Source organism: Triticum urartu, chromosome 5A (genome assembly GCF_056163025.1).
Source record: "Triticum urartu cultivar PI428250 chromosome 5A, HENAU_Tu73, whole genome shotgun sequence".
NCBI lineage: Eukaryota > Viridiplantae > Streptophyta > Magnoliopsida > Poales > Poaceae > Triticum > Triticum urartu.
In genome coordinates this window covers 609,010,289-609,023,957 of record NC_141877.1, presented here as the reverse complement: position 1 = coordinate 609,023,957, position 13,669 = coordinate 609,010,289, and positions in this window count along the sequence as shown.

The following is a 13,669-nucleotide window of genomic DNA, read 5'->3' as shown; positions in this document are numbered from 1 at the left end:
GGACAAAGGATTGGCTCAAGCTCAAAAGCTCAAGACTCTTCATTTTATATTTTAGTGATCCAAGATCACATTGAGTCTTTAGGAAAAGCCAATACTATCAAGGAGGAATGAGGTATTGCTTAATGAGCCTCTTGCTTCATGTGCTTAGTGATATGCTCCAAAACCCTCAACTACTTTCCCATATCCACATATGACCTAAACCCTAAGCCAAACTCGGTCCTGCCGATTCTTTCTATCCGGCGCCACCGAGTTTCACTTGTCATAAGCCACTGCCAAACCCTAGCAATTCGGTTCTACCGATAGGGATCTCGGTCTCACCGAGATGGGATTGCAAACTCTCTATTTCCCTTTCGTAACTTTTCGGTCTCACCGAAAGAGCGAATCGGTCCCACCGAGATTGCAATGTAAACTCTTTGTTTCCCTTTTGTAACTTTTCGGTCTCACCGAAAGAGCAAATCGGTCCCACCGAGTTTGCCTGACCAACTCTCTGGTTAGCTTATTACCAAACTCGGTCTCACCGAGTTTGTGTAATCGGTCTCACCGAGATTACGTTATGCCCAAACCCTAACCATATCGGTCCTACCGAGTTGCATGTCAGTCCCACCGAAAATCTCTAACGGTCACTAGGTTTACCTTTTCGGTCCGACCGAGTTTGTTGATTCGGTCCCACCAAGATTGGAAAACTGTGTGTAACGGTTGGATTTTGTGTGGAGGCTATATATACCCCTCCACCTCCTCTTCATTCGTGGAGAGAGCCATCAGAACATATACACAATTCCAACTCATATGTTCTGAGAGAGAACCACCTACTCATGTGTTGAGACCAAGATATTCCATTCCTACCATATGAATCTTGATCTGTAGCCTTCCCCAAGTTGCTTTCCACTCAAATCTTCTTTCCACAAAATCCAAATCCTATGAGAGAGAGTTGAGTGTTGGGGAGACTATCATTTGAAGCACAAGAGCAAGGAGTTCATCATCAACACACCATTTGTTACTTCTTGGAGAGTGGTGTCTCCTAGATTGGCTAGGTGTCACTTGGGAGTCTCTGACAAGATTGTGGAGTTGAACCAAGGAGTTTGGAAGGGCAAGGAGATCGCCTACTTCGTGAAGATCTACCGCTAGTGAGGCAAGTCCTTCGTGGGCGATGGCCATGGTGGGATAGACAAGGTTGCTTCTTCATGGACCCTTCGTGGGTGGTTGCTTCTTCGTGGACCCTTCGTGGGTGGAGCCCTCCGTGGACTCGCGCAACCATTACCCTTCGTGGGTGGAGCCCTCCGTGGACTCGTGCAACCGTTACCCTTCGTGGGTTGAAGTCTCCATCAACGTGGATGTAGGATAGCACCACCTATCCGAACCACGGGAAAAACATCCGTGTCTCCAATTGCGTTTGAATTCTCCAAACCCTTCCCTTTACATTCTTGCAAGTTGCATGCTTTACTTTCCGCTGCCAATATACTCTTTGCATGCTTGCTTGAATTGTGTGATGATTGCTTGACTTGTCCTACAATAGCTAAAATCTGCCAAGAACTAAAATTGGGAAAAGGTTAAGTTTTTATTTGGTCAAGTAGTCTAATCACCCCCCCTCAAGACATACTTTCGATCCTACGGTGACACACAATACAAGTTGATCCTAGATGTCATAGCATAATGATTCTTCATTCATAAGTCTAGCACCAACAAAAGCTGGAAGAAAAATGAACTACAAAAATGAAGAGGCATTACCTCGAACACCTTGTGCGCAGCAGAGCGTCGGATCAACAACAACATGACATTGGCTTCTCTGGCGTGGGTTGGGGGGGGGGGTCACCGCTGATGAGTTCGTGTCCTGGACCACTTGATCTTCCTCCTCTTCTCCGAGCCTGGATCTCCCCTTCTTCTTCACCGCGCACTACGAATCGCACCCCGAGATTGGGGACGAGAGAGGGAAGGCACGGAGTGGGGTTGGCGGTGCAGGTCGCGGCGGATGCAGAGGCTCCGGCGTGGAGCGCCGGTGGCGGAGCAGGCGCCGGCGGCGAAGACGAAGAGGCGCCCAACACGGAGAAGCTGCAGTGACCGTGGTGTTTCTCTGTTTTTTGTTTTTGGAGGTCCTCTATTTTTTTTACCTTGGAACGTAATGGGCAGGGCTGTTTCACACCAAAACGCTGGCTACGCTCCGCGGCACATATGTAGAACGCCTTGTTTTCCCCTGTTTAGAAGGCATTTTCTAAAACTGCCCTTGAAGGCTGTGAGCTTCGGAGGCACTTTTGAAAAGTGCCGTCAATACCATGATTTTGAGGTGTTTAGCAAAAACGCTGGCAAAAAAATGCCTCCTAATGACATACGTGTTGTAGTGCTAGTTTCATGCATTTGTTGAATCGTTGGTCATGATTGTTATTTATGGACAGTATGTTTGGTGCAAACATGCATCCAGCTCACGCGAATGCGGTTTATTCATTGCCTTGCTTCTGGGTGGCTTCAAGACATTACTTACTCGCTTTATTGATAGTCCCAGTTTTGGTCGCTGAGGTACGAGTTAGGAGCAACACCTTTATCTGTGTCATATTACAGTGTATCAGTGTCCCATGTTACTACTTATTCACACCAACTTTACGTAGTGCCTAGGACATCGCTAGAAATAATATTCCAAAGTGATCTAGAATTTCCTTTTGGGTAAATTCACTTGTACATCATCTAACCATAAGGCTAAGTGGCTCATATTGGGTTTAATTACTCTAGAGATCAGACATCACTTAATTCAGCAAAAACTTCATACCACAAGTGTAAATACTTTTTGCATCACCATAGCAAAATCAGCATGGCGAAATGGATTTGTTGTCTGGTAGGCACGATCTTGCGTATATCTACATAGGGTAAAGATGACTTTAGCACCAACCTCTGACCCACATTGTACATTTATGAATTTCTACTATAGCTTATTGTACATTTATGAATTTTCATATTTTTTGTAGAATATCTACTTAGGGTAAAGATGATTTTACCACAAGTGCGATTTTATAGAATGCTCGTACTATAGCACATTGTACATTTATGAATTTTCATATTTTTTGAGAATCGCAAAATTTATCAGCGCAACCTGTACTATAGCATATTGTAGATTTACGAATTTTAAATTGTTTTGAGAACTCATTAAAAAGTAAGGCTGTACTTGCTCCCTATCTTTATGTTTTCTCTTGTTCTCTTTTTGAACTTTGGCTGCTGTTCTCCATCAAGTACTACTTAAGTTCCCTCTCAGGGGGTAATTTTTTTCAGGCACAATGTTGTGTGGCGAAAGAAACAGGAAATAATTTCATCTTTGGAGTAACTCTAGGAAAGCGCGCACACACACACACACACACACACACACACACACACAGAGGCGATTTAGGAGCTCATTACTGCAGCTGATCATCTCTGTTTTGTTATTCAGGACCAAAAACAAACTCTCCTTATAGGTTTCTTTCTTTCTCAACTGCCCCCTGGGTTGTAACAAAATTCTTTGACAGTGCAAGATTGAGAAAGTCAGGGTACTGGCCTACTGATTTTAAACTTCAAAGAGCCTGAGTGAAGCAAAGGGCCAAACTAGTTGGTTCTTTCTGAAATAGGCCGACACATTTGCTGTTCTGAGATCCACTGTGAAGCAGGACAACAACAACAAAAATAAAGTGGAAACACATACTCCTTCTGTAAAGAAATATATGAGTATTTAGATAACAAAGGGAGTAGTTGCCTGCCACGGCTAGCATGACACTTTAATAATTGAATTCCACATCAGTAAAACGCTAACCACGGGGTCACCATTTGCATGGAGAAAGACGAGATAGCCAATCACCTGCATGGGTATATATATGGCACCCTTGAACACAACTCCAAGCAATGCATGTCTAGAGCCTCAAAGTGTTAGCACCACCTCATTTTTCATAGAGGAAATAGTGGAGAGCAGTATATGAACACGCCGAAGAGGAGTTGGTGACGGAGCCCAGTTTAGTATTGGAATTCACCCTCAAAATGTCATTTGGTGACTGCTACGGCCTATGGTGGTGCCGGAGACAGGTGATGTATGTTACCGCCAAGCTCAGGGAATTCTTCGGCCTCGCTTGAATTTTTACTTCTTGGTTGGTTGTCAACAAAGATTAGAGCTGTCATTTTGGTGTTGTCATGCCAATGTAAATGTGACTTGTAACTTGGAAGACTTTTATTATATGAATGAGACACATAGGCCGCTCGGACCGCCCCGATCTCATCTCCTCCAGCCTACCTAGCACTAGCAGTCGCCAAAGGAAACTTTCAAGAGAAGTCTCTCTGCCTGATGGTTGCGGCGGGCTCATCTCCTCACGTTGCTAGGAGCCCTTCGGCTCGAGCACAGCGGCAGCCCTAAACGCTGCACGCTTCGGCGGAGTCCAAGCGCCAGGGCGGCGGCTGTGCTGCTATGCTGCAGGGTTATTGTGGCGCTGGCAACATATCTGGCCCTGCATTGGCCGTGCTGCTATGCTGCAGGGTTATTGTGGCGCTGGCAACATATCTGGCCCTGCATTGGCCGATGACAAGTCGACAACTGCTGGCGGCGATCTAGCCAGCGGTCGGGATGATGCTTTTTGCATCTTGCTCGTCGGGAGCATCTGGCTCACATCATGTCTTCTGTGGGCAGTGGTGAGGTGGATCTAGTGCGCGAAAACATTCCTTTGAGCTTACGCACCCGGGTACCTCTATCCTGAACGTCCATACTCATCGAGATTTGTGTCACATGGAACGAAAAGGATCAGCTGGCACGTTTTCTCGCAAGGATTGCAGACGTAATGATCCGGCCACCCGCAGAAAAGGGCAGCTACAGGGGAAACAGGGACAGCATCTACAGTCGTCCCGTGACAAATTTTCTGCCGCTCTCTCTAGGAGCATGCTCGGCGGCGGGGGTAGCGGATTCTTTTGAGATCCAGAGGAGAAACGGATCTGTGAGGCCGCATCAGTTGCTGGAGAGGGCGGAGGAGGTCTGCGCACACAGACCTGGACTTGCATCGTGGTAAGAAGTCTCCTGGACTTGCATCGTATGAGAAGTCTCCGGCGCCATCGGGTGTTGGCCGGTGTGAGGAGGTAAATCAGAGTCCCCATCGATTTGGGCTGAGCCCCTTATGCGGATGGGATTTAGGTATTGGGCGTGCTCCACTGCCTACTAGTTTCGATTTTATCTGGCCCTGCCTGTCCTGGAAGCTGTTCGTCCATGGCTATCGGAACTTCGGAAGACCAGCGGCGAAAAAAGTCAAAGAAAAACGGATTCAGTATGCTTTTGGAAGAAATAATCAGCGATCGGATTTCAGCTCCGGTACAGCATGCGATGTGTAGATCGGGAAGAACTATTTGATGCGTACCCATTGGCGTCAATTTGTGCCGTATCGATCGGGCCGTGCTCCGTCGCCATGGGAATGGCCACTGGGACCTCCTCCATTGAACGAGTAGAATGAGAGTGAATTCAGGGATGCGGTGCACCCTTGGTGGTCGGGGTCACGGGTGTGCGTCAGTATTTTTTTTTTGGTGCACAAGAAAACAAACATACGCAGAGCCTAGTTCGAACAGGAACCCCTGACTGCCACCGTAATGGATCCAGATAAACAATTCTAACTGCCGGGCATCTCGAGGTATAGCATCTGAAACCAACAGCTAGGATAACGTGGCCCGGGTGCGTACGCTCAAGAAACCCACATTCATCTAGTGCGACCTGATTTGATGAGGGTCGGTTTCCTTGTCTCGGACTCCTACCGGTGTGACATTGAAGGAGGGATGCGCGATATAGCCATTTGGCTTCTCACGTCGGTATCCTTTTGGCGGACACCCATCGGCACGGGTACTGGCGGTGGTGCGAGTAGATCCACCTCCTTTTGCTCGTCGAGCAGCATGCGAAGGCCCCAAAAATAATTCCCGGTGCCTTTCAGTCCCAGGCAACCTGTCTGCATATGTGTGATCCATGCTGTAGGCCACATGGATTCTCAAATATGTCGCTTTATTTTGGTTCGCTTTTATTCGGGAACGCTAGGTTCTCCTATGGCTTAAGTTGTTGTGTGACATTAACTATATGAGATGCATCTAATGGTTACTCCTGCCATCCAGGTGCATCGCGACCAAGGCAGAAGGGAAAGTGAGAGAATTTAATATTTATTTGCTAATTAATAGCATTGCATGCAAGGAGCTAACCAGTGCATGTCGTGTTTGGTAGTCTTAAGTCACTGAAAGCATACATGCCTCATATCTCTTATTGGTTCATTCCTATATTTATATCAAGAAACAAGAAACGAGGTGAAAGTTAATACATCGCATCTAAGTGTTTTGAGATTATTTGATTTTTGTTAGGTGATTTATACACCTAAATGAAGGGAGTACTAAGAAAATGTGAAATTCACAACCGATATATAGTCAATACAGACCCATCCGACACGCATTAAACCATCACTCCTTCTACACCTAACCGCATTTTGTTGTGTCATAGACTCGCTTGCGTTTCAGAAGATTGCATGTGTCTTCTTGACTGAGGACTATATAGAAGATTCGTTGGATGCAATCACATTTTGTTGGACTTGTTCAATGCTGATTTCCCTATATGCAAAATCAATTCAGTTTTTAGAATATTTTGCAGAGAGAGATAGAGATAGAGATAGAGAGAGAGAGGTGTCTCTGTTCTCTAAACATGCCATACAAAGTAACACATGAAGAAGTACACGGGCGCCGAACGATACAAGATGTATCGTCACGTAGCCCTCTTACAAAGTCAATCCTGAGATAGATGATACACAGATAGCACGTGCGACTACGTTACCTACAACGAACACCAGGAAAACTAATCACACCCCATGCTACGACCTAGCATACCTAAACTCCATAACAACGCCCACAGAGGGAAACCGGCGCAGAGCGTCACCGTTACCGAGTCCACACGAGACAAAGGTCTTCACCCGGAGCCCTGACACGGAGAGAATAATCACGACAACATATTCAAAGAAAGCATCACCCATGGGTGTCACCGTCGTCGACTCCAAGGCATAAAGCTTTCGCTCGGCATGTCACACGTGTCACTGCGAGGTCACTAGGAAGAACACGGCGATGCTAGATCCCCAGATCCGGATCAGGACACCGCCCCTCCCAGAAGTGGGCACGTCCGAGCTACCTGCCGCAACACCTCCCGTTGTCCACACAACCCGAGAGGAGAACCATCACCATCGCAATGATACCCGCCGGAGAGCAACTACGCGGACCACAATCCGGAGCCGCCACCTTGGCATTCATGTTGCTAGATAGCGTATGCCACTCACATCACAGCGCACTCAACCACGGTAGGAAGAGTGACGATACTCCATCTATTCTTAGCCTGGCATTAGTCCTCGAGTCTGGGTAAGAGCCTCCATTGTAGGAGACACCCACACCTGCGTCCCCTGCCACGCGTCTCTGTTTGTTCGAAAATACATTATTTCGTCTCAGATATACCCAACCAGCCTCCGCATGGCAACGAAGTTATTTGACAGTGCAAGCTTGATGAAGTCTGGTACTGACCTATGGAATTAACAGAGATGGAATAGGAACCAAATTCAGGTATATGAGAACCTGAACTGGAGCTGTAGGACTGTACGATCCATGTGGCCTACGTTGCACAGATACTTGGATACGTATCGGATACGCGATACGGGGATATGCCCGATACATCAATTTTCTAAAAACATGGATACGGGGATATGTTTATGTATAGATGTTACATATATTAATTATTATAAATATGAAGAAAAAAAATTAAGGAGCTTCTAGGTCAAAGCATGCCTCGATACGATTACCTCTTTCTTTTCTTGCACTTAGTCCACTTCTATTAATTGGCAGTGAGATTTGACTAGGTTTGCTGTTCCAATCAATGCATCGACTCTCTCTTGCTCACCTTTTAATTGAATAAAAAACATTGACATATATGTTTTCACATGAACTCACGCCCATGTTAGGAATTTTCAAAGGTGCACCTTTATTATCGAGGAGATTTCACGTCGAACGAGGGGTTTCAGGTATCCAAAACGTATCGCAGAAGTATCCTAGGAGTATCGAACATTTTTTTTAAATCAAAATATCAAGGGATACTTACGGGATACATATCGGGAAGTTTCGGGGCAGTATCCGAGTATCGAGGCAGTATCCGGCTGGATACGTGCACTTTCTGAAGTATCCGCGCAATGTAGCATGTGGCCAATTAAGAACAGAAGATGGAGGTGCATGATTATCATATGGATGGCAGTGAGAAGCGTTCCTTGTTTCAGTTTGAAGGATACAGAGCTTTGGAATAAATTGCTCACCCGCTTTGGGTGAAGCCATAAGCCAACAAAATAGGGTCTAAATCATCTTGCATTTATCAATCTCGCAATCTATCTAACATCCTGGTTAGTAATCTTGGCTTTGAACAAACGTCGTAGCATTACTTATTTATAAAATGCAACCTCGGTTCCTAAACATAAGAGCATTATAATTTGAACTGCGAAAACGACTTACATTTAGGAACAGAGGTTGTAATAAATAGCAATAATATATGTGTACCGACTTAGCAAGAAGAAAAATATATAGAAACATATTGTATTGGGAACTCCAGATATCTATGTCCATATGCGCAGTTAAGGAATTTGGCAATCTTCAGAATACATGCCATTGGGTAGTTGTGACTTGTGACATACTGATATATTTATCAGCCCCAATCATCATTAGAAATCATGAAAATTGAATACTTTAAGAAATTGTAGAATACATCATGATCAACATGGAACAATAGTCAGTTTGAAATTTGTTCAAGGTAAAGAATACTATTAAATATTACGATATTCAATACTACTTTGCTTCATTGAGTTTTTTTTAATAAAGCTTTGCTTCACTGAGGTTGTTTGCACTCAGTAGGTCAGTACCAGCAGGTGGCCAAGTTGCCCCGAATCGATCTGGGCGTACAGATGCTGGACATACAACATGTTTTTTTTTTTTGGGTGAGAAGATGGACGTACAACAGGTAACGCTCGTCCTGGGCGTACAATGGACTGAAAGGCCTATCAATGGCTTAACAGGCTGTATTGTTTTTTTCTGAGAAAAATAACAGGCTGTATTGTTATGCCCGAGCGCAGAGCCGCACAGTTTGGGGCTCCAAGCAGCAATCAAGCTATTCAGCAATTTGCTTTTCAGGCTGGTTCTGATGCAAAGGAGTATTTAGAGTTCTTTGCACAGCACAAAGATTCAAATCCAAAAAAGGTGCAAAGGTGGAAGCCCCCGCCACAAGATATTCTAAAGATTAACGTTGATGGAAGTTTCCATGGTGACAAGAAGTGTGGTGGCTGGGGGTTTGTGATCCGAGACCACATGGGAGATGTGACGGGTGCAGGTGCTGGAAGGGTGGAGTATGCCCAAGATGTCCTACAGGTGGAGGCTAAAGTGTGTGTGCATGCTTTGAACTATGCCCAGGAGTGGGGAATGACCAACGTCTTGGTAGAGACGGATGCGCAGATTTTGGTACAAACTATCACTGACTCGAAGAACTACGATCTAGCGCCAAATGGAGTCCTTTTTAGGGAAATTAATGCCCTTGCTATGTTGCATTTTAGTTCTTTTTCTATCTCTTTTTGCCCACGGGTTTGTAATAATGTTGTGGATGCTCTAGCGACGCACGGGTCGAAGATGGTGCATGTGTCCCAAGCCGTATGGCCGGACGCTGCTCCTAATTTTATCCGAGACTTGATTGCCGGCGATATTGTTGGGCACAGTGGTTAATTGAAATGAAATTTCATATTTCAAAAAAAAATCAAGCTATTATATCATCTACGGCAACAATTTCTCAAAAAAAAAAATCTACGGCAACAACTACATGCAGTCATTTCTAAAAAAAAAATGCAGCCATGCATTTCTGTATACTGTTTTTTTTAGAACGAAGTCTTAAGGGGAGCCCGACTTTGAATTAACAAAGCCATCAACCGGCCAGGGATTACACAAGGCCATCGTTACAACCACTAGACAGCTGCGAAAAGGAAAAGAAAAAGAAAAAAACAGCGGGTACATAGTGTTGCCGAAGCAGCTAACACCAAAGACTACAAGCCCTATAGGGATAAGCAAAATAAGCACTAGCTAGAAGTCGATGGAGTCCCCCAAGAGAAGTAGATCAAGCTGAACAAAACGGAGGGGTTCTTCATACGGAGACAAAGTCCAGCGATGGTCGCATCCTCATCTACACCGAAGGTGACACCTTGTTCGATCCGCTCCTCTCCAAATCCAGAAGGGACCCCTGCCCCTCGCCTTGGCTCGAAAGGCACCGGACCGCTGGAAGATGGAGAAGCTCACCCTAGAGCCAGGATTGGACACGATGCCGACCACCATGGGAGGTACTCAACCCAACACAGCACTGCACGAGGATAACCAGACGAATTGCCACACCGCAGGTCACCGCTACCACCACCAAGGAGAGAAAAAACTGCGCAAAGGCACTGACACTGAACAAACGAACAGCAAGCAAGATGAAGCAACCTTACAGGAAGCAGATCAAACCCGTATGGCTAGGCTCCATGCCCACGCCACCGCATCAAGTTGCTGCTAGCAAAAGAGGGGAGCCCTCTCCCCTCCCTGCCCAAGAATGGCGCCAACCGGCGAGCAAGCAAGCAAGGATCCAGCGAGCAAGCCAAAGCAGAGCAACACTGCTACATAAACAGAGCACCAAGCTTCATCTCCCTCGCTGCTGACGCAGCCAACCCGACACCCACCTCACAGCACTCTGCACACTCCTACCATGTCCAAGACGACACCTTCAAGAAGGTGGCGACGCAAGTTGCGCCGTTGCCGTCCAGTCTTGAAAAGACAAGGGTTTTCACCCGGGTCATGGAGCAGGAGGGAGAGGAAACGGACCTCGACGAAGCCTCCGAGGAGGAAAACGGCACCTGCCTGTGTCGCCGACGCCGTGGCTGGAGACCCAGCCAAGGATTTCTCCCGGTCCAGTTCCGAAGCTCCAGGCAACCCCTCCAGCCACGGATCCGGCGTCTTGAGGCCGCCGGCGACCAGATCCGGCGAGGAGGAGTGCTCTAAGGGGAAGTGGGAGCCGCCTTCAGATCCTGGCGCGAACAGGGGGGCCGCGCCCCCGCTGCGACCGGCACTAGCGCCCGCCGTCACTCGCCGCCCTCGCGACCAAGGAGACGGGGGGCAACACCCGTGACGCCGCTCTCCGCAGAAACGGCGCCGCCGCACCACCCGAGGCCGCTGCCTCGGTGCCCGAAGCCCTCCGCGAGGAGCGAAGCAGCCAGATCCTTGCCGCCGCCGTCTTGGGTGACCACGCGGGCTTTGCCGGAGGCCTCCTCGGGCAGCGGCGAGGGAGGGAGGAGGGGGGAGGGGGCGGCGGCTAGGGTTTTCGTCGCCACCCGAGTCGCCCCGAGCGGAGCGACGCGGGGGCCGGTTAGTTTCGAAAACTAGCAGATTGAAATCGAATCCTGCCTCTTCCTTTTCTGTATACTGTTACTGGTGCACGCTACAAATCCATGTGGGGTGCGAATTGACGGGGGATTTCACGGTCGCAGATTCGCTGGCGGCATCGGCGGGCCTTGGTGGAGAGCAGAGAACACATTACAGAAGGTCAGGCGGGAGTTGAGTGGTGGCCTTTGGGCCAAGACACATGGCTGCGGTTCGTAGAAGAATCGGTGCGACTCTGCGGTCTTGACTGGACTACATTCATGCGGCGGACACATGCACATGACCGAATTCTCATGGAACACCAGGTTGAGGCCCCAAAATAATTCCCGGTACCTTCCAGGCCTAGCCAACACAACGGCATGCTTGATGTCTTCTCTTTGGATGTATATATGATCTATGTTGAACGTCACTAGAGGAACCGGGAGCACGAAGGAGGCTTGGAAAGCTAGGACATGCATATTGTTGATGTGAAGACGCTTTGCCCAATTCATTCCATTTATTATCAGATTATATGGTTATGTGTCTTTGCGATTCTCACACATGTGGCTCTTTTTGGTTTGCTTTTTATTTGTGATATGCTCTCTACACCTACATGGACAAATAAGTTGCTGGTCATTATTTATTTGTGACCTGCACCTTATGGTTAAGAAGATGTACAAGTAGGAAAAATATGGTCCCATGTGATTGGCTTGATGTCCAATCATGATCTGCGATCTTTTGCATTTATGTACAGAGTAGAAACCTGGAATTAATCATGTATGTACAATATCATACTGCATGCTGCCCAACTCTATGTTTATAAGATGCTGAATGTTGTGATTGGATTTATATCTATCTACATGATAGACAACTGGAAAGGAAAGGAGAAATTTAGAGAGAGTCTTTGTTTGATCAAATCAAATTGCAAAGATGGGTCACTATCCTTATGCTATTCCAAGCATTCGGTGGACTGAGCACGAATATTCAATTTGCCTTGATCGCACACCTGACCCCTCCACCGTAATTTCACACTGGGCCGCACATGCGCTTACATCTTTCTTGAATTTTTCATGGGAGTTGGCGAGTTGCTACGTGTGCAAACAAACGTGCACACGCCAGTGAGGAAGGATGTGCCCTCTTCCGACAACAGCAGCCGAGCTCGGTCTTCCAAAACACTAGTAAAAAGGAGGCGCTCAGCCGCACTCGGTCTTCCAACAGCGGGTTTGTCTTGTCTTAAAAAATACAACCAGCACATCTGATGGACCCCACTTTGTTGCCTAAAAAGTAACCCATGCTACCAACTTCCAAATGAAGACTAACCCATGTTGCTCTCACAATCAACGTTGTGAAACCATTGTGTGTAACACAAGCTGATTTTGTTGGGGATGTGAAAACTTAGGTTTAACGTCGTGCCTTTCTCTGACCACAGCTTCGTGTTATATACTAGGGCGCAACTCACCAGATCGCGTACATGGTTGAGATTACAATTTGAGGTACAAGGGATAAGAGGATAGAGAAATAGAGTTGCTACAAAGATAAAGTACATGCTAACAACCTGGACTATCCTAGCCGAACCACCCTTGGACCATGCGCCATCAACCTGTCACGACCAGGCACATTTATGCGTTGCTTAACATCCTCCCTTAATCATAACTTCGTCAAGTTGAGATTACGCTTGAATTCTTCAAAACTTCTTGTGGGTAACGGTATTGTGAAGCCATCTGCAACTTGATCTCTGAAATGCACAAAACGAATCTCTAACTGCTGATTTGCAACTCGTTCTCTGACAGAGTGGAAATCAATTTCAATATGCTTCGCCCTTGCATGAAACACTGGATTTGCAAATAGGTAGGTAGCACCAAGATTATCACACCATAGACATGGAGCTTTGGTGCTCTTTATACCAAGTTCCTTCAACATAGACTCTACCCAAATAATTTCTGCCGTAGCATTTGCAAGTGCCTTGTACTCAGCTTCTGTACTTGACCTAGATACAGTAGCATGTTTCTTTGCACACCATGATATTAGATTAGGTCCAGAAAATACTGCGAACCCACCAGTGGAGCATCTGTCATCTATGCATCCTGCCCAATCAGAGTCTGAGAAAGCACTGACTAGAGTAGATGAAGATTTGCCGAAAGTAAGGCCAAGGTTCATAGTATTTTTCACAGCAGTCCAATGAGCTATAGTGGGTGCATGAAAAAATTAGCATACTTTGTTAATAGCAAATGAGATATCAAGTCTTGTCAGAGTCAAGTACTGAAGTGCCCCTACC